Source organism: Symphalangus syndactylus, chromosome 11 (genome assembly GCF_028878055.3).
Source record: "Symphalangus syndactylus isolate Jambi chromosome 11, NHGRI_mSymSyn1-v2.1_pri, whole genome shotgun sequence".
In the NCBI taxonomy this organism is placed as follows: domain Eukaryota; kingdom Metazoa; phylum Chordata; class Mammalia; order Primates; family Hylobatidae; genus Symphalangus; species Symphalangus syndactylus.
The window spans coordinates 84994881-85017916 of NC_072433.2; positions in this window are offsets into that span (position 1 = coordinate 84994881).

Sequence of the window (23036 nt, forward strand, 5' to 3'; positions counted from 1 at the left end):
ACAAGACAAGTCTTAGTACATTTAAGAAGACTGAAATCATATTAATGGATATGAAGGGAGAAATAGATAGCAATACAATAATAGCAGGGAACTTCAATCCCCAACTTTCTTTTTGTATGCTATATGTGTGTGTGTGTATATATATCTTCACATTTTATTTATATGGCTGTATTTTTCTTTAAAATAGACTTTTATTTTAGGTTCAGGGTACATGCATAGGTACAAATGTTACCTATGTAACATTTGTGATATAGGTAAACTCATGTCATGAGGGTTTGTTGTACAGATTATTTCATCACTCAAGTATTAAGCCTAGTACCCATTAGTTATTTTTCCTGAACCTCTCCCTCCACCCACCCTCCACCATCAGAGAGGCCGTAATGTCTATTGTTTCTATCTTTTGTGTCCATGTGTTCTCATCATTTAGATCTCTCTTAAAAGTGAGAACATGTGGTATTTGGTTTTCTGTTCCTGAGGTAGTTTGCTAAGGATAATGGCCTCCAGCTCCATCCATATTCTTGCAAAGCACATAATCTTGTTCCTTTTTTTTTTACAACTGCATAGTATTCCGTGGTGTATATGTGCTAGATTTTCTTTATCCAATCTGCTCTTGATGGGCATTTAGGTTGATTCCATGTCTTTCCTATTGTGAATAGTGATGCAATGAACATAAGCCTACACATGTCCTTTGGATAGAATGATTTATATTACTTTGGATATATACCCAGCAATGTGATTGCTGGATCAAATGGTAGTTCTTTTTCTCAGCTCTTTAAGGAATCATCACACTGCTTTCCACAATGGTCGAACTAATTTACATTCCCATCAACAGTGTAGAAGTAAGTGTTCCCTTTTCTCTGCAACCTTGCTAGATCTGTTATTTTTTGACTTTTTAATAATCACAATTCTGAGTCATGTGAGATGGTACCTAATTGTGGTTTTGATTTGCATTTCTGTAATGATTAGTGATGCTGAGCATTTTTTCATATGATTGTTGGTCACAGGTATGTCTTCTTTTAGAAGTATGTTTATGTTCTTTGCCTAGTTTTTAATGGGGTTGTTCTTATCTTGTAAATTTGTTTAAGTTCCTTATCATTGCTGTATATTAGAACTTTATCAGATGCATAGTTTGCAAAAATTTTCTCTCATTCTCTGGTTTGCCTGTTTACTCTTGATAGTTTCTTTTCCTGTGCAGAAGCTCTTTAGTTTAATTAGATCTCATTTGTCAATTTTGGCTTTCATTGCAGTTGCTTTTGGTGTCTCCGTCATGAAATCTTCTCTTATATCCAGAGTGGTATTGCCTATGTTTTCTTTCATGGTTTTTACAATTTTGGGTTTTACATTTAAGTCATTAATCCAACTTGAATTGATTTTTGTATATGGTGGAAGGAAGGGATCCAGTTTCAGTCTTCTGAATATGGCCAGTCAGTTATCCTAGCATCATTTATTTAATAGGGAATCTTTTCTCCATTACTTGTTTTTGTCAGCTTTGTCGAATACTAGGTGGTTGTAGGTGTATGGCCTTATTTCTGGGCTCTCTATTCTTTTTTTTTTTTTTTGAGACAGAGTCTCACTCTGTCACCCAGGCTGGAGTGTGGTGGCGCGATCTCGGCTCACTGCAAGCTCCGCCTCCTGGGTTCACACCATTCTCCTGCCTCAGCCTCCCGAGTGGCTGGGACAACAGGCACCCGCCACTGTGCCCGGCTAATTTTTTGTACTTTAGTAGAGACGGGGTTTCACCGTGGTCTCGATCTCCTGACCTCGTGATCCTCCCTCCTCGGCCTCCCAAAGTGTTGGGATTACAGGCGTGAGCCACTGCGCCCGGCCTGGGCTCTCTATTCTGTTCCATTGGTCTGTGCGTCTGTTTTTGTACCAGTATCCTGCAATTTTGGAAATCTCCCACTTACAACAATTGATAGATTAGCCAGACAGAAAATTGATAAGTAAATATTGGATTTGAATTACATTTTTAACCAAATGGACCCAACAGCCATGCATGGAACTTTCTATCCAACAACAGCACAATACACATTTTTCTCCAGTGCACATAGAATATTCTCTAGGATAGAGCATATGTTAGGCCACAAGAAAGTCTTAATACACTCAACAAGACCAAAAAAGAAGGAGATTTTGCCATTTGTCACAACATGGATGAGCCTGAAGGACATTTTGCTATATGAAATAGGCCAGACACACACACACAAATATTTAATAATCTAATTTATATGTGGAATATAAAAAGTAATTCAAATTTACAGAGGAGGAGAACAAAACAGTAGTTAAGGAGAAGGGTAATGGAGAAATGTGTGTCAGAGGATACAAATTAACGGAACTATAGAATAAACAAGTCTGGATATCGAATGCACACAATAAGGACTAGAGGTAATAAAATTGTGCTGTATATGAGATTAATGCTAAATGAGTAGATTTTAGCTGCTCTTGCCACACAAAAATAGGTAGCTGTGATACAATGGATGTTAGTTTTATTCACTATAGTAACCTTTTTAGTATATATGTATCCCATAGCATCATGTTGTATACCTCAAATATACACAATACTTCTTATTTTTAAAGAGAGAGAAATATCTTTGTCTTGCTCATATCCCTTCTAAATGTAAATGTTGTCTTATTTATCTCTTTTTTCCCCCTAAATCCTCCTCTTTTTCAGAACCAGTCCAGCTCCACTTTTCAATGAGGTTTGGAACAATGGCTCCCACTTTTAGATATATAAAAATCATCTCAAATTTGACTTGTCCCAAACTATCTCCTAATCCCTCTCCCCCAAGAAAGCATTTCTTCCATGGTCTTCCCACCTAGGTTGATGGCAACTTCATTCTTCTATTTTTCCAGGCCCCAAATCTTGAAGATCAGCCTTGGTGGTTCTCTTCTTCTTACATCCCATATCCAATAACTCATTAGCTCTTTCTTAAAAATATATCCAGGATAAAGCTATGCTATGTTTGGAATGTTTATGTCCCCCACAAATTCTTATGTTGAAATGTTAACCCTCAAGGTGATGATATTAGGAGGTGGAGCCTTTGGGAAGTAATTAGGCCATGAGTGGAGTTCTTGTGAATGAGATGAGTGCCCTTATAAATGAGACCTGAGAGAGATGCCTTGTCCCTTCTGCCATGTGAGGTTGTATCCAAAAGAAGGCTGTCTATGAAATGGGCCCTCACCTGACACTGAATCTATCAATGCCGTGAACTTGGAGTTCACAGTCTCCACAACGTGAAAATAAGTTTTTGTTATTTATAAGCTACCTAGTTTGTAGTATTTTTATTATAGCAGCCCAAACAGACTAAGATAAGCTACTTCTCACCACCTCCACTCCCATCATCCCGATCAAGGCCTCCATAACCTCTTACCTGGAATATTGCAATAGCTTCCTAACTGGTATCCCTCCTTTTGCTCTTGCTCACTTCAGCAGTCAGTGTGGCCCAGTTAAAATGTGAGACAGAGTTGTCAGATCCTGTCACTTTTCTGCTCAGTTCTATCCAAGTTATTTCCTAGTCAGACAAAAGTTGAAGTCCTAAAAACTGTCTATGAGGCTGTACACTATTTACTCCTCATCTCCACCATTTATCTTTCTTATGTTAATCCATTCTCTCTTCCTTGATTCTTTTCTGTAGCCACACTGATTTTTTTTTCTATTCTGTGTATGTGCCAGGCATGTTGTCTCTATCAGGGACTTTGTTTCACTCCAGGATTAAGTCCTTTGGGTCCTTTTCTAAGCCCCTCCCTCAAAAGTCCTTTCCCATCTCTCCATCTGACAATGCAATATATGCTCATCCTCCTACACCTGTGCTCTGTATCCCCCTTACCTACTGCATTCTTATTATCTGTAGCACTTTTACTCTGTATTTTACTCAGTATCTCTAAGGAGTGGAATCATGAGTGACTTAAATTTTTTATAATTTCTGCATTTTTTCAGTATTGAACAATGAGCATATTCAGAGGAAGGAGGAATATTGTGGGCTGATGGAGCCAGGAAAGGCCTAGCAGAGGAGGACTGAATTTGCATCCCGCAAGGTTGGTAGGCTGGGCTAGAAGGGGAGAGACAGCATTTTAGGTCTTTATAAAACATGCAGGCCGGGCGCGGTGGCTCACGCTTGTAATCCCAGCACTTTGGGAGGCCGAGGCTGGCGGATCACGAGGTCAGGAGATCGAGGCCATCCTGGCTAACACAGTGAAACCCCGTCTCTACTAAAAAAAATACAAAAAATTAGCCGGGCGTGGTGGCGGGCGCCTGTAGTCCCAGCTACTCGGAGAGGCTGAGGCAGGAGAATGGCGTGAACCCGGGAGGCGGAGCTTGCAGTGAGCCGAGATTGCGCCACTGCACTCCAGCCTGGGTGACAGAGCGAGACTCCGTCTCAAAAAAAAAAAAAAAAAAAAAAAAAAAAAAAAAAAAAAAAAAAAACATGCACAGAAGGAAGAGGGTACCATGTGCATGGCATGTTTCAGAGGCAGTGAGGAAAGCAGCCAGGCTAGTCTTTTCCTTTATCACCAAAATGTTGAATGTGCAACTGGGAGCAGATAATACAGGGCCCAGGAGTGTGATTTTAGTCAGGTGTGTTTTTTTCTAATGGAAGACATCAGTGGCAGAATTATTCTACTAAATTCTTCTAGTCTTTTATTTTTGTCATTTCCAAGTAATCCTTAGTGTCCTAGGATTTGTGCACATCTTTCAGCACTTTACTGTTCCTAATGACACTCATTTTATGTTATAGTGGAAAAATTTAAGTTTCAATAAGTGCCATAATTACGTCTCTACCAAGATATAATTTTCTAGCCATTCCCAATGGATCTTTTTCTTCCAATATTTTTAAATGGAAAGAGGAAAAATTAATTTAAGAATTATCAATCTGGAAATCAAACTTGCACACTTAGAAATACAAAGAATAAGGTCAGGTGCAGTGTCTCACACCTGTAATCCCTGCATTTTGGGAGGCCAAGGCAGGAGATTATGTGAGGCCAGGAGTTCAAGATCAGCTTGGACAATTTAGTAAGACCCCATTTCTACACCCCCCCAACACACACACACACACACACACACACACACACACACACAACTGGGCATAGTGGCATATGCCTGTAGTCCAACCTATTCCGGAGGCCGAGGCAGGAGGATCACTTGAACCCAGGAGTTCTAGGCTTCAGTGAGCCATTATCGTGCCACTGCACTGCAGCCTAGGTGACAGAGCAACATCCTGTCTCAAAAACAAACAAACAAACAAACAAACAACAACAACAAGAAAATACAAAGAATATTCACATTTTTGTTTTGTTTTGTTGGGGTGAAGGAATGTCAAAGGATTTCGATTATAAATAGTTTATATTTCTTTTTCTCAGTCTCATCTCTATCACTTATGTAACTGTGTATAGAAGATACCATCTTGAGAAAAAATTCATCATCCTGTATGAATGTGTCTTTCCAATGTGTGGAACATGGCTATGATTTCAGCATTTGGCTGTCAGTGAAGGGCAACTCAGCACTTAATATTGAAAGGAAGGAAGCCGAGACACAATACCTAATGTTTTTACTTAAAATCTGCCCTATCCACACAGAGCTGAGACCTTTCCTGGAAAGGGAAACCAGGCATGATATAAAGCATGTTTAACAGTGTTGAGTTTGTGTCAGTGGGCAAATAGTATGGTTGGAGAAAACACTATTTCGCACAATTTACATGGTAGAATGTACAAAGCATTTTCAAAGTCAGATTTGGAAGTTATTGGGTATATAGTTGTAGGCTTAGAAAAACAGGATGCCAGCACAAATCCAAACAATACAGAATAAGACTAAGTGTGGTAGGGCTTGGGGGTCTTTCTTCTCGTATTGAAGGGTCAACCAATTCATAATGTTTCTAATGATTTTCTGTGAGTACCTTCATACAGAGAGCTAATCAATTTCCAATTTAAGATGTATACTTTTGCCCTTTGGATTTCTGGAATAGAATATCAACTAAATGTGAATTTAATGGACTAATTTGCATTTCTGGGAGATTCTTTTTTAATATAACAGAGAACAGAAACATGGGTATTATAAGCCAAGCACTTTAATGTAAGGTGATGGAGTCGCAAATTAAAAGTAAAGCATTCAGTGGAAATATAAACAAACAAACAAAGAAAACAAGAAAAAAGCAACTTATAGGAATAATTGTTTTATAATATTTATTTTTTAATAGTCTGGAATTGTGTGTGTATATGAGTGGTGCGTGAAACCGAAGAGTCGAACAGGCGCTGACCTCATAGTCAGGTCCAATAAGTCAGAGAAATAACCAGGTACAATTTGGTACTTATAGTTTCTCTGATCATTCTGAAATAACAGGAAAAACTACCACTGGAAGTGGCAATGACATCAGTAAGATTTATTACTCTAGATTTATCAGTTTCTACTTTGGAGAATACACAGTAGAATTTTTGTTACCTGCATTCTGTCCCCTCCCCTCCTTCCTCTCCAGGCCCTCATCCTTTACTATAACCCCCTAACTACCTCTTTCAACTGAATTTCCATCCATTCAAATTATATTCTCCACTTCCACTTTATTCTAGTTTGTAATTCCTTAACTCTCTTGAGCCTGCTTTCTCACTTTAATTTAGCAATATTACTTTAGCCTGTACCCTCAACTTGGACTGATAGTTAGATTCTAATGTGCAATGTTTCTGATTCTGCCAAATCTTGCCTCCTGACATAGTTTTTTAAGAGCTGGCAATCTGCCCTTGAGTTGCACCAAGCGTGGCATGACCCTGACATAGTTTATCAGCAGCAGTTGCCTGTGTTAACTGCCTGACAGAAACTTCATTATTCTCGATAAAGAATACTCAGTAGGTAATGACGGTCACCAACAGTCCATACACAATGAAGAAACGTGACACACAGGTTTAATTTCTCCAGAAAACAGTTGCAAGAATACGCTTTTAAGTGTGTTGGTCAATATTTTGAAATACAGATCACATTAACTTTTGCTAGTGTTTCTCATTACCTTATGGTCATTTCTGCATTTGGGTAGCTAGACTCTGGCAATGATTGCCTTAGGACACAGGTAGTACTATGGGAAGAAAAGAGTCAATTTTTGATTTTGAGTTTCAAAATATGTGTTTTGTGACTTATGGCAGAAATAAATATTTGAATTTTAAAAGCCTAAGCTATCTACTGAAAATGATAGTGAGCCAGGCTCACAATCTTCATTAAATAAAGACTCTTTGGACTGGGGAAGGGACAAGAAAGTAAAAGAAAATATTTAATCTGAGAGGATCCACAAACCCCTGTCTCCTCCACACTTCTCATCACTATCTTCTTGGGGGAGATAAAAGCCCTAGAGAAGTTCAGACACCTGAGACCAGAAAGGATCCATAGCTCCCTTACCTGGGTGGAATTTACTAACCAAATACAACCAACAGTCCTCTAGTAGGATGACTGTATCATTTAATCATTGAAACGAGGGCATTTTCCAGCACTTTGGGAGGCCGAGACGGGCGGATCACGAGGTCAGGAGATCGAGACCATCCTGGCTAACACAGTGAAACCCTGTCTTTACTAAAAATGCAAAAATTTAGCCGGGCGTGGTGGCGGGCACCTGTAGTCCCAGCTACTAGGGAGGCTGAGGCAGGAGAATGGCGTGAACCCAGGAGGCGGAGCTTGCAGTGAGCCAAGATTGCGCCACTGCACTCCAGCCTGGGAAACAGAGCGAGACTCTGTCTCAAAACAAACAAACAAACAAACAAAAAACACAAGGGCATTTTGAGGGTGAAAATGATCTGAGCAAGTGTGAAATCTGATGAAATGTCTGGACAAAAGATGTCAACCAGGACCATCCCCGGTAAACCAGGATTTACAGTAACCCACTAATGCAATGAGATCGCATAAGAATTGTTTTTGATGTAGACAGAAAGTAGAATAATGGTCACCAAGGGCTTGGAGAAGGAGGTAATGGGGAGTTATTTTTTAATGGATAGAGTTTTAATTTGGAATGATGACAAAGTTCTGGTGTTGGATGGTGGTGATGGTTGCACAACAATGTGAATGTACTTAATGCCACTCAATTATATGCTTAAACATGATTAAAATTGTAAGTTTTATGTTATATATAATTTACCACATAAAAAAGTTATTTTTAAAAACGTATTGTTTATAATGGGTTGGTAGATTGATGAACCTGAGGAAGCCATGCAGTTTTTTCCCTGCAGTTCAGAGAGTGAAGAACGTTTCCACACAGCTGAGAATGCTGCAGATTTGCCACTGAGGGCTGGGGAACCTTGAGAGGGGTTGAGGAGGAGGCCCTAGGAGCGGCATGAATTAAGGGCAAACGCCCTGATGGGAACAACGTAATCTCAGATGCAGCAGAGGTGGATTAGGAGGAGTAGACACCTCTCCTCAAAAGCCTTCATACTATGTAGTAAGCTTCTCAAATCTTAGATTCAATCTCCTAGGAAAAAAGAGATAAGTTGACCTTGAACTTAAAAAGTTTCACTTTCTTTTATCTGGGGCTTCAAAGCATAGCTTAAGTTTATTTACAGAAAAATAAATTGAAAATATAATATGTACTTAACATTCTGAGTGTCATAATTATTACGAATAGAATTTCATTTCTGATAGCTGTAGACCAAACAAAGTCATAAAGATATTTTTGTATTATGGATCTGTTAATCAGATAACGTATTTTTGGTTTAATACATTATGGCTTAGAATAACATTTGCTTAATATTTAAAGTACTATTTAAAAATATTTGTATTTAAATATGTAAAATTATTATATTTTCTTTATTTTTTTAGAGACAGGGTTTGCTCTGTTGCCTAGGCTGGAGTGCAGTGGCACAATCATAGCTCACTGCAGCCTTGAACTCCTGGGCTCAAGCGATTCTCCTACCTCAGTCTCCTGAGTAGCTGAGACTACAGGGGCACATTATCACACTTGGTTATTTGATGTGTGTGTGTGTGTGTGTATGTGTGTGTGTGTGTGTAGATGGGGGTTTTGCTATGTTACCCAGGATGGTCTTGAACTCCTGGTCTCAAGCAATCCTGCCATCTTGGCATCCCAAAATGCTGGGATTGCAGGCATGAGCCACTGCACCTGGCCTATATTTTCTTTAATGTGCTATTCTGGAAAGTACTTTGATTTATTGTTTATAGTTCTTACTATTTAAGGAAGCCAAATATTTTGTTTTCCTAAATGAACACATTTCAAAATATACCATGGTCATCAATAAGAAAATATGGTTTCATTTACATGTTACTTTTCTGAATTATTTCCAGAAATGCCTCTACTGTGTAAAGTACAGTAAGGACGCAGTGGACAACTGAGAATCTAACAGGTGCAGTGGTTGTGGTTAATGTTTTAGGCCAGCAGCAGGTAGATGGAAAACCCAACCATTTTGTTCATGCTGGATTGCAACCAGGATTTCTTTACTATTCCTTCACTCTGATGAGAACAGTAGTTTCTTGAATATTTCCTCCTGTCTGCTAATTTATTTGCTGAAAGGTATATTTAAAAGGAAGTTTTTGAATATACATTTTTAGGTTGGTTTGTTTAACAATGTTAATACAATAAAATGAAATAAAGCATTTCAAGCCATGTTTTAAATGCCACATTTCTAACATGTTACCCTTAGGGCCGGGTTGTATAAATGCAGCTTGGGCTCTTTTTTTTTTTTTTTTTTTCGAGACAGAGTCTTGCTCTGTCACCCAGGCTGGAGTGCAATGGCATGATCTCAGCTCACTGCAACCTCCGCCTCCTAGGTTCAACTGATTCTTCTGTCTCAGCCTCCCTAGTAGCTGGGATTATAGGCATGTACCATCACGCCCAGCTAATTTTTTGTATTTTAGTAGAGATGGGGTTTCACCATGTTGCCCAGGCTGGTCTTGAACTCCTGAGCTTAAGCAATCCACCCGCCTCAGCCTCCCAAAGTGCTAGGATAACAGGCGTGAGCCACCGCGCCCGGTCTAGCTTGGGCTCTCTTAAAAGGACTTTGTAGATAGAGAAGACTATATGTCTATCTTTATGGTGCTATGAAATGGATATTAGAAAAGAGATTTCAACATTTTTAGCCTTTGTTTTACTTTTATACTTTTTGACCTCTCTCCCCAGCAAACAGAATCAAATTCTTTTTGTATTAGAATCTTCCTTTATTTTCTACTACTTGCACACACATTACCATGCAGTATTTAAATTAACTCTCAGCCATTTGAAATTTGGCTCCTTGATCAGGAAAACATGACTTATTTGCTATTTTAATGAAAGATTATGCAACCTAAAATCTACATTGTTAAATTGTAGCCTACCTTTGAACCATTGGTCCAAAACTAACACATGGCCTACCTCAGGTTCTAAGGCAATTTTTCAGTCTGGCCTTACTTTTCACATTAAAGATTGCAGGTAATGCATGTTTTCTTGTTTTTCAGGAAGACTGAGCAGGATTGTACCAAACCATGCTATTTAACAGTGTACACTCCGTGCTCCAGAAGCAAAAATAACTTTAGAATAAAAGGCTTAAATGCTTTCTTTAAAATGGGATAGAGAATATTCTCCATGTTATTCAGCTCTTTCTTTTGGTTAGGGAGAATAATGAGCTATAAGGGCATTTTTGATTGTCCACCCCATTTTTCTTTCCTCTTTCTTACAGTTCTGTGATTTCTCTTCTTGTGTCCACACATTCCCCAACACAGTATATGTGAATCCATTCTGAACGCTAGGGATGGATTTGCTTGATTTAGTGTTAACTCTAATCTTAGGCACTTTAGAAACAGAGATTACTTTAGGAACCCAGGACTAAGCCAGTTGTTGATGGCATGCCACTAGAAACAGCGTTTAATTTACAAACGGACATGGGCCCAAATTCAGGTTAATGAGAAAAAGTGAGCTGGGGACTTTTTGAGGGAAATTGCAATGGACTGAAGAAAATATCCTTGGGCAAGACACCTGTTGTGCCCCTGGAAACAAAGACGAGTGCTGGTCAGAGCTAGAACTTCCGTTGTCATCAGTAACGCTAAGGATGAACCCCCATCAAGAGGACGGTGCTGCCAAGTATCACAGAGAAATTGGACAGGGGCTTTTGGATTATGGTAAACCTGAGCCACCCTACTTTTGGACTTTGAGTTAAATGGTCCAGTACATTTCCTTAGTATTTGAGTAACTTTCAATTAGGTCTTCAGTTATTTATAGCTTACAAGTATATAACATACTCTGCTAATAGGAGAAGAACTTCTGGATGGAAGAAACTGCTGTTTAATAGCTTACCCCTAATACTACTAAATTAGGGAAGAGTAGCTTAAAACAATATTCAAAACATGATCTCAGCTTAACCCATTACATTCTGATTGGTGGGGTAGTAAATAGGCATTAAACTGTGTTATCATTATAAAATGAAGAAACTATACATCTCCAACCTTCCATACTCTCTATGGAAGTCTTTTATAAAACTTTGATTTAGAGTCCCAAGTTAGTAAAGTGTGTGTTAACTCTACTCATACTTCTGTCAATAGTGTATACTTGTTGAAAAAATACATGTACTAATCTTATGCAGCATTTTGCAAATAATTCTGTGACTGTTCTGTTGAACCCACATGCTAGACTTACACATCTGGCATCTCACTTTATTTTGGGATAGTAACAACTTCCTAACAAAGTGTTGCTTCTTGCAGAGAAGAGTGCTAACCCTTCAACCTAGCTGCATTATTCAACAGGAGAAAATATTTATCTGCATATTTTTTATTAGGTATGAATTTTGCATTTCTCTTTCCTAAGAATATATTCTTTCTAGGAGACCATGATATTCTGAGCCTATCTTAACTATGTAAGGGGTTATTACTTAAAAGATATGTGGTTCCAATTTAATTTATTTAGCCTGGAAAACAGAGGATTTGCATTCAAACTAAAATTTGTCCTTAGGGTGGTCTTTAGAGGTACTGTGAATATATTAGAGACTGCCATTTAAATTCACATTCTCAAATTAATTGTGTGCAATAAAAATGATTTCCAATTCCTTTTTGGCAGCTACTGTTCAATAAAATCAAAAAGCTGTGTCTTTCATGAACCTGGGAAATAGTACATGTACATCAAGTTAGAGACATAGTATCAACACATGATTAAATTTCACACACACACACAATTGACATAACTTCTGTCATTCTTTTCTTTTTGGACAATGTATCTTTATTTCATAGTCTTTATTTTATTTCTTATTTGTTATTTACTTACTTTCATAGCAATTTCTGTCTTGTAGAGACTTACATTTGGGTTCTTTGAAAGAATTAAGCAAACTATGTCAATATAGCAAGCTTAGCAACTCCTTTTCAACTGTGCTTTATTTCCTTTACAGAAATGAGTTTGCTTGTTTTTGTTTTCAATTTAATAAAATGAAATATTAACATGTCAGATTTGTAAGTGATCTTCAATGTCAGTGAATTCTTTTCTTCACCTCATGTGTAAATTTTCCTTAAAACAAACTCCAAGCCAACGGAAAAGATTTGAATTTCAACCCTGCTACTTAGTGGCTATCAGAGTTTGGGCACACGTGACTTATTGAAATACAGTTGTCTCATCTATAAATGTCAGTAATAACATTGACCTCGGATTTGATGTGATAATTATTTGCTTCACAATCCCTTTTACCTATATGTAATTAGCAAATTTGATGAGTGGTTGTTTTATATATTTATGTAAGCAATAAAGCTAATAAAAAGATTTTGGAAAGAAAAAATTGTGGAACACATAACTAAATCCTTTTCTCCAGTTTTTTATTTTCTCGTTTGAGATGCTGATCATTTTCTTAATAATTTACTTATATTTCTTCCATTTATAAAGCAAGGATTTATGTAGAAAATGTAGAAAACACAGGCGAGGATAGTGAAGAAAATTTAAATTACTACCAGTTGAAATCTAGGGCAGGTTATAAAGATAGATCATTTCCTCACTCTTGGAAAACAAAAAGCCCCCAGTTATTTATTGTATCTGACAAATAAGAGACTAATTATAATAAATTAATAAATGTGTCTATTATAGTCTAATAATCAGAAATTATGCACTAGTTTGCAGCTGGTTCAAGGCAAATGGGAAGAAAAAGGAGCTGGTTGGTTTCCACTCTGTTCCTCTCTCTAGACCTATTATTGTAGGCTGAGTTAGAAAACAGTGCTCTGCCTGAGCTCCCAACCTCAAGCTTACCACATGGGTGCTTTGATGCCCACTGTCTCCTTCACCATGGCATCAGGGAGGCAGAAGGCCACAGCCATTCAAAATATTCTTTAGATCAATACTTTTGCCAAGCTTCATTTCTGCTCACAGCCTTCCTAGCCTATTTTATAGGTAAGGGTTATAAAAGAAATTCTCTCATACCTCTTTTGTCAATCCCTCTTGGGTGGCCCAGCCCCTCTCTGTGTAACAAGGGAATGATTGGCACCTGCTGCCTTTGGGCTTCCATGAAAACTGACACAACAGTCTTGTTTTTACATCCAGTTATAATCACTCCCTTAGGATACATTATATGAAGTGGATTTCTGCACCTAAGAATATGACCATTTTAAAACTCTTGACACATGCTAGTAAATTTCTACTTCCCCAAATAAAAATATTATAGCAGTTCACACTTTCATCCTTACTACATAATACTGAGAAAAGAAAAATAGGGTAACGGAAGAGAACAGGACAAGAAGGAAAAAGCAGGGGCCTGAACCTGAGAAGAGAGGAATGATACAGAGAAATGGGAAGAAGTGCATGCAGGAGATGGGGTACAATCTCCTATAACTCAGGTAAATCCATGTCAAGTTAAACTCCAGCATAAATAAATATGATTAATCTCTGCCAAATTATTTCAATGCGCAAGCATATTTATAGCTAGTTATTTTCTTATTTTCTGGGTCTAGCCTAGAAAGAGTTATTGAGAGGTAGATTTACATAATCATCCTAGAACTCTTTCCATAGCAAAATGTAGAAAAATAGCAAAATATAGCAATATTAGTTCAGGCCATAACAGTATCTGCAAAGGCAGCATGGTGTAGTAGAAAGAAGATACATTCTGTCTCCAGATTCTGCAACTTACTAGCTGGTTGATCCTGAGATAGTTGCTCAATACTAATGGGTCATAAGCTTCTCAACCCTAGAATTAGAATAATAGTGTCTTTCTTGCTCAGCCCATGTGGTAATTATGAGATGAGATAGGATGAATTTTGGAATTTGTGAACTGTAAAGATCTTACAACAATCAGATATGTTGCCTTGTCAATGATTTATCAGCACCAAGGCATACTTGGAAGTTTCTAATTGATATTTTTTAAATCTATTTTTTGTCTTGTTGATAGTATCCATGCCGTTGTTTTGCCACAAATGAGCTTTCGTATGTCAAGTGTACCTTGCATTTTTCTGGGTGCTTAGAAGCTACTCAGTAAATATTAGTTCTTGGTTTCCTCTCTCCTCCCAGTTCCCCAACTATTTGCTTTTTGGAAATATCTGCTTATTTTACAATCATATTGTCATGACTCATTCTTTTCAAGTAGACAACAGAAAGTATGTGTATGCGGGGAACCTACTGCTCCACATTCTCATATTTATTGCATTTGATATTATTTGCATGGAAAGCATTTTCTTGCCAGCCTAATTTGGTGAAAATGATGTCAACTTTTTCCCTATTGTTCATCTGAAATCAGCTCCTAGATTTAATGGATTACATATCTTGGCTTTATTTTCTCATTTAATTTAATTTTATTGATGTAAAAACAATAGGAATAACAAAATGCTTCCAGTGTCAATGGTAATTAAAAAAACAAACAGAAAGGTAATAAAATGCATTATTACTTTGGCTAGATCCTTCCTTCTTTATTCACTTGAGAAAAAAACAATCCAATCTTGAGAGAAAATGTAGAATGTGGTTTTGCGCCAGCCGTAATTAGCAGGAACAGCTTGACGAGAAACAGTGATGGAAGAATCAATGACATCAATAAAGTAAAACCCAGATAAGGTTTCTGTTTTTCATATTAGGTCTTTACATATCAACTTAACCAAATGATTGAGAAATGACATTCTTAATCCCAAACAGTGTGCCATAAATATATTGTAAACCATTTTGACCTTTTAAAACTATGTCAAGCTTTTCCAGTCTCCCAAGAGAGTATACAACATGGTTTTATAACCAATAATGCCTTCCCATTAAACACTACAGTAGTTTTATCAAATAGAATTTTTAAATGAGATTTAAAAATTGCGGAAAACCAGGATTAAGTGAAACATTAAAAATGTGACTGATGTTCTACACTCAGGTCTTGATTGTAGGCATAATCATGAGAAGGGTAATATTTTTAAATTTTTAATTTGTTTGCTTTAATTTATCGAACTTTCATTTGGATTGATCTCAGTTTCTTCTCTTCCCTCATGACCATAAATCAAAAGATCTAGGATTTTTTCCATCAGAATTTGCTGATGCTTTACATATTGTTAAGAACAAACCCTTCTTGGTGAAACATAGGAACCACATGCCTCACACTTAGACCAGGGTTTTTCCATTTTAGCACTATGGATAGTCCAGATCTGATAACTCTTTGTTGTGGGGAACTCTCTTATGCATTGTATTGAGTTCAGCAGCATTCCTCAGCCTCCACCCACTAGATTTCAGTAGAACTTCCGAGTTCTGATTATCAAAAATGTGTATAGACATTGCCAAATATCTTCTTGGGGGCAAAAAGCACAACTGGTTGAGAATCACTTTCTTAGATTGAGACTTCTACATTTCAGATGACATACATATAACTAACTTGATACACTAATGTGGCCAAAAAGAAAGAAGTCTAGCAGAGATAGGAAATCAAACCACAGTAGACTATAGTGGTTCTCAATCATGACATGCATTAAAAATACCCGTGAGATTTAAAAATACTGATACACAGACCAACCCCATATTAGTTGACTGAGGATCCTTGGATATAAGGACCAAGAATCACTGCCAAATTTACTAAAGTAGGTTCCTCTGTGAATTTGATATACTACCTTTAGGGGCAAACACACAAGTTCTCCTTTTTGCAGTGTTACCCATCTTTTAATTTCTGTCCTTTCAGAGTCTGGAGTTGCTTCTGTTGACCATCAATTTCCTGTGGTGCAGAGGGGCTACAAGTATAATACAGATTAAACTCCCTGCAGGAAGTCTCTTATAGGTAAGAACAAGTTCAGGTAAAGACAACACAATTCCTTTCACTTGCAACCACTTCCCAGTGTGGAGCCTAGAACTGTAGTTCTCACTGTGAGATTTCTGAGAATCAGCAGCACAACCTAGGAACTTGTTAGAAATGCAAAACTTCTGACTACGCTAGAACTACTGGATTAAAATCCCTTGGGGTGTGATATAGCAATGTGTGTCTTAGTAAGGTGATTCTGAAGTACAATAAAATTTGAGAACTGTGAGCTAGAGACATTCTCTGTATTCGCTTATGTGTTTTCAGTGTTCTTCCACCTGAAACCACACTTCACAAGACTTAAATCATTGGCATACACTTTCATTGACTCTTTTAAATACTGCTGCTTAGGATTCCATTTTCTCAGAGATGTTTGTTGTGGAATCTATGACATATTTATACAGGTTATAGTCCTCAGAAAAGGAGAACTAGAGGTAAAGAAGAGGTCGAGTGAAGCAGAGAGCACTAGACACAGACCTGGCCCAAGTGAATGAGCACAGAAAATCTCCAAACTTGCTGCACTATGGGCCCATTCAGATCCCTACAACAGCTTGGTTTGACTTCCACGGGTAATAATTAGCAGTTAGTGGGCCAGAAGAAAATGACATAATGATAGTTATTGAGAAGAGGAGGCCACATGCAGAAAAAGGAGAACGTGATTTTAGGCAGAGCCGCTGATGATTGAGGAAGGAGAGAAACAAAGGCACCTCATGCCTTTCCATATTACCTTTATTGTAAGTGAATTACATTCTCGCATTCTACACCATTACATTCAGTAGTTTTACGTTACAGGTCAATAATGGAGGTTGGCCTCTATATTACCAAGTGTTACTTGCTAGTTGATATAATTATCCCTTGGTGGACAAGATTGGGAAACTTTCTAGTGGAAAGTATCAATATAATTTTTGTGTGGATACTAGGCTATAGAGGGGCAGGGGTAGAAAATGGGTTTTAATTAGAGGATATTGAAGGAGTCTAGGAGAAAGATTCTGTTGCAGCAGTCCAGGAGAGTAACAGGGGAGAAAGTGTGATAAAAATGTAATGTTAGCTTTGAGATCTAGTTTTCTTTTCTTTTTTTCTTTTTTAGAGACAGGATCTCATTTTGTTGCCCAGGCTGGAGGGCAGTGACACAATCATAGTTAATTGTAGCCTCAAACTCCTGGGCACAAGCAATCCTCCTGCTCCAGCCTCCAGAGTAGTTGGAACTACAGGCATGTGCCACCATGCCCGGTTAATTTTTTTTTTTTTTTTTGTAGAGACAGGCTCTTGCTGTGTTGTCCAGGCTGGTCTCAAACTCCTGGCCCAAGTAAGTTGTTCTTCCATCTTGGCCTCCTGAAGTGTTGGGATTACAGGTGTGATCCACCTTGCCCAACCATAATTGATTTCATTACAAGACAGGAATCAAGAATGACTCTTGCGTTTTTGCTTAATCACCTAGGTGGATGTAAAATAACTGAAACTGAGAAATTTAGTAAGGAAGAATATTGAAAAGGTTGAGGAATCAAGTTGTTTTGACCATATGCATTCTAAGATTCTTATTATGAAAACAAATAAAGATGCTAAGAAAGCAGAATAATAAACAAATCTAGAGTACAGGAAAAGGGGATTAGCTTTGAAATTTAAATCTGGGAATCCTTTGCATGTAGATTCATAAAGCCCTGAGAATGGATAAAATCATCCCAATGAAAAGAGAGAAGAGAATAGAAGAGATCCCTGAAGTCTGGGATTTTTCAACTTGGTATTTCTTTAGGCTCAGTAGTCTGTTATTTTTATCATGCTGAATTCTAATATCCTTGGATTTAATGTTACACTTTATGATGGCCATATATAAGACTTTTTTGTTTTCTTTCTCATAATTTTTAACTGAGCAATTAAATTAAAGCAGCCCACTGACAATAGCTTCTCTGTTACCATTATGGTATTGCAGCTTCCCATTGGGGATGACAGAGCTGGTGCTCAGGTAATCAACATCCTGCTGAGCCTATGAGAAAGCATTTGGGACAACTTGACAATGCATGGTGAGTCAGAAACTTTGCTTTTTGATTCAAGTATTTAAAATTCCCTATTATTTTCTTTGTTTTTGGCTGCCTTTTGCTTAGTTGTCTTGTCAGCTGTCCTAAGCCTGACAGCCATATGAGGTCAAGCAGAAAAATTGAACTGAGGAAATAATCATAGTTCTTCAGTAGATTGTTTCTGAAAACTGAATATGAAGAGAGCATATTCACAGGTATGGCATAACTTCCATCTTGTAGCTGAAAGAAATCTTACCCCCAAATGATGACAATTTATAGAATTATTAGTTGAATGTTTATGTAAGTATATGCCTTCATATTTTTAAACATGTACAGGCTGCATTATTTTCTGCCAATAAATTTTATGACTTTTATATCAAGTAAAGATATGTTGCTAATATGATCTCTGCAGTTGATAATATAACTTTTTGTGGGCTAGACTAACCATGTGGCTTCCCAGTTGGGCTGTAAAGGAATCAACAGCTAGTTTAGAGTTACTGGGGGCAGCATTTGGAAGATTTAACTTGTCCAGTTTGGGCTACTTATTAGTATTACATATTGCTTATCTATCTTTTGCAATTCTTTGGGGTCCCTTCCTTAGACTTGATGCTCAAGGAAGCTTTGATGGAAGGCTTTCTGTAGACAATTCACTTGGCTCCGACAGGCCAAAAAAGCTTATCTGGAGCCCAGATAAACCCAAGGCTCATTTCTGCATTTATTTATTAATACAGCAAACATGGTTATTTTTTGGAGATTGTCAGAAAATCAGTTCTACATACTAGATGTGAACTTGCACTCTGATACTAGTTCTGTGTTCATTTGTATTTTCTTTTATTTCTTGGTAAGAGCTCAGAAAACAACTGGATAGAAATGTGATCTTTTGGCATCTTTGAATTCACTCTTACTGAGATACCAGTTTTCCTGTCAAAGGAAAAGTTAAGAAAATGAAAACCTATGATTCTGTAATATTGACTTTCTATTGAACTAACAAGTAAATTAGAAAATAGGAAATGAAAGAGATCATGTCTAGCTTAGGGAGGCATCTATTGAAGGCTCAATGTGAAACCCATTTCGCTCTGAGCATATCTAAATGGGTACTACAAGAAATATAAATATTAGATAGATTGCTGGTATCTTGGTTTCCTTCCATGTAGAATTCTATATAGAATTTCTATCCATTTGATGTAGATCCTGGTTTTTAGAGAGCTGCAGGGGTAAGAGAAGGTAATGTAGATGGTCTCACTTTGTTAACATAAAATTACATAAACAAACCCTCACTTGAACTTCTCATAGCACAGAGTGATTAATTCAACATTTACTGGTTACTTACCATTTTCTAGGCACTGTGACGTGTTCTGGGTATGAAATTAGAGAGTTATGGGCATCCGTTTTAAGGAATACACAGTTTCTAGCCTTGCTCTAAGATTAAATCTGACTAGATCAATAGAACTCTAGCTCTTACATTTTCTTGAGTTTTAGAGACTGGAGCTACCAAATTCTGATGGTTAATTTTGTTTGTCAAATTGACTGGGAGATGGGATGCCCAGCTATTTGGCTAAACATTATTCTAAGCATGTCTGTGAGGGTGTTTCTGGATGAGATTAACATATGATTTGGTAGAATGAGTAAAGCAGATTGTCTCCCATAATGTGAATGGGCATTGTCCAATCCTTTGGAGGCCCAAATAGAACAAAATGTGGGATAAGGGAGAATTTACTCTCTCTACCTGCTTTTGAGATGGGACATTGTTCTCCTGCACTTAACCTGGAACTACTCTACTGGCTCCCTGGACTTCCAGCTTTCAGACAGCAGATCATGAGACTTCTCAGCCTTCACAATCATGTGTGTCAATTCCTTATAAATCTTGTTTATACACATGTGTGTGCATGTGTATGTGTGTGCATGTGTGTGTGTGTATATGTGTCTTATTGGTTCGGTTTCAATGGAAAACCCTGACTGATACACCAAAGAATTCCAGGAGAAGATGTACAGAAACAAAGTATGTCAAAAATCCCAGAGGGATATCCTATAGAAATCTAAGGGACTATTTCTTGTAAAATGTATTAGATACTTCATTAGTACTAACTCTGAAAACAACAGTCTGGGTTTAACTTTGAGAAAGTGCCTTTGAAAATAAAGTTACAAATATCTAAAACTAAAGTTAAAAACTGTAGATCAGACAAGCTAAGAATAGAATACCCAGAAAAACACATGCAAGTTTGCCATACAGTCAAAACTGAATTTTTGATTTATGGGAAGGGGACACAAAAAATTTGGAAGGGGCTTTGCCCAATTTGTGATGAGAAAGAAACCAGAACTCTATGTCCAAGCAGCAAAGAATGGAGCTGGGATACCAATAGCCATTTTTCTTAGCTTCTGACATAAAACCTTTAATTTTTTATATAACTGGCTATAGTGAGCCAGGGTCAGTCGAAGGTCACTGACAAAGCAGATGCCCAGATTTCCATTTAGTTACACAAAAAAGTAGCTGCTTGATTAAATTTCATGTAATATGCAGCCACCCTACAACACAAAACCCATAAAAGGATCAAGTGAAAGAAAAACCAGAGGATTATTGTCATCTTTAAAAACAATATTCAGTGAGAACAACCTACCACAGGTGCACTCAATTGCTGTGCTTTTGTGAGGGATCACTTTATTTTGTGAAGTTTTATGCTCTAAAATTCAAAAAGGAATGGAAAGAAATGAGGTGGAGGCATTTGAGCCCAAGGTCTCAGTGTGTATTCATGGTGTGCTTAGATATCATGGGCAGTGGAAGCTGATCGATATTTGTCTAGCAATTTTCTAGTCAGCTCAAAATCACCACAGAAAGTGCTAGATTTTGTAAGGAACATTTTTATGGTAACTTTTTTTTTGTTAACTAATATGTTTATACTTCATGATATGCCTGCAAATAAAGTATATGCCTGAAAAGAGATCCATGATTATAGGGAGAAAGCTCTACTCTCTTTCAGGCTCCCTGCTTTTTTTTTTTTTTTAAACTTTTAAGTTCAGGAGTACATGTGCAGGTTTGTTATATAGGTAAACTGTCATGGGGCTTTGTTGTACAGGTTATTTGATCACCCAGATATTAAGCTTAGTATGCATTAGTTATTTTTCCTGATCCTCTCTGTCCTTCCACCCTCCACTCTCCAACAGTCCTATGTGTGTTGTTCTCCTTTATGTGTCCATTTATCTCCCACTTGTAAGTAAGAACATGTGGTTATTTTGTTTTCTGTTACTGACTTAGTTTCCTAAGGATAATGGCCTCCAGCTCCATCGATGCCCCTGCAAAGAACATGATCTCATTCTTTTTTATGGCTGCATAATATTCCATGGTGTATATGTAACACAATTTCTTTATCCAGTCTATCATTGATGAGCATTTAGATTGACTTTACATCTTTGCTATTGTGAATAGTGCTGCAATAAATATATGTGTGCATGTGTCTTTATAACAGAATGATTTGTATGCCTTTGGGTATATACCCCGTAATGGGATTGCTGGGTTGAATGGTATTTCTGTCTTTAGGACTTCGAAGAATTACCACACTGTCTTCCACAATGGTTGAACCAATTTACATTCCCACCAACAGTGTGTAAGCATTCCTTTTTCTCCACAACCTCACCAGTATGTTATTTTGTGACTTTTTAGTAATAGCCAGTCTGACTGGTGTGATATGGTGTCTTGTTGTGGTTTTGATTTGCATTTCTTTAATGATTACTGATGTTGAGCATTTTTTCATATTCTTGTTGGCTGCATCTATGTCTTCTTTTGAGAAGTGTCTGTTCATGTCCTTTTCTCACTTTTTAATGGGGCTGTTTGTTGTTTTTTTCTTGTAAATTTGTTTTAACTTTTTTATAGATGCGGGATATTAGACCTTTGTCAGAAACATAGTTTGCAAAAATTTTCTCCCAGGTTGTAGTTGTCTGTTTACTCTGTTGATAGTTTCTTTTGCTGTGCAGAAACTATTTAGTTTAATTAGATTAACACTATCAATTTTTCTGCTTGTTGCAATTGCTTTTTGGCATCTGCCTCATGCAGTCTTTGCCTGTGCCTAAGTCCTGAATGGTATTGCCTAGGTGGTCTTCCAGGATGTTTACAGTGTTAAGTTTTACGTTTAAGTCTTTAATCCATCTTGAGTTAATTTTTGTATATGGCGTAAGGAATGGGTCCAGTTTCAATCTTCTGCATATGGCTAGCCAGTTCTCCCAGCACCATTTATTGAATAGGTTCAGATAAACACAATCTGAAATGGCAAGGGGGATGTCACCACTGACCCCACAGAAATACAAATAATCACCAGAAAATATTATGAATACCTCTATGCACATAAACTAGAATATTTAGAAGAAATGGATGCATTCCTGGACACATGCACCCTCCCAAGACTGAATCAGGAAGAAATTGAATCCCTGAACAGACCAATACCAAACTCTGAAATTGAGGCAGTAATAAATAGGGTATCAACCGAAAAGAAAAAGTCCAGAACCAGATTGATTCATACCTGAATTCTACCAGATGAACAAAGAGGAGCTGGTATCATTGCCACTAAAATTATTTCAAAAAAATGAGGAGAAGGGACTCCTCTGTAATTCATTCTATGAGGCCTGCGTCATTATAATACCAAAATCAGGCAGAGATAAAACAAAAAAAGAAAACTTCAGGCCAATATCTTTGATGAACATTGATGCAAAAATCCTCCACAAAATACTGTCAAAGCAAATCCAGTAGCATATCAAAAAGTTTTCCACCAAAATCAAATAGGCTTTACCCCTGGGATGCAAGGTTGGCTCAACATACACAAATCCATAAATGTGATTCATCACATAAACAGAACTAAAGACAAAAACCATGTGATTATCTCAATATAT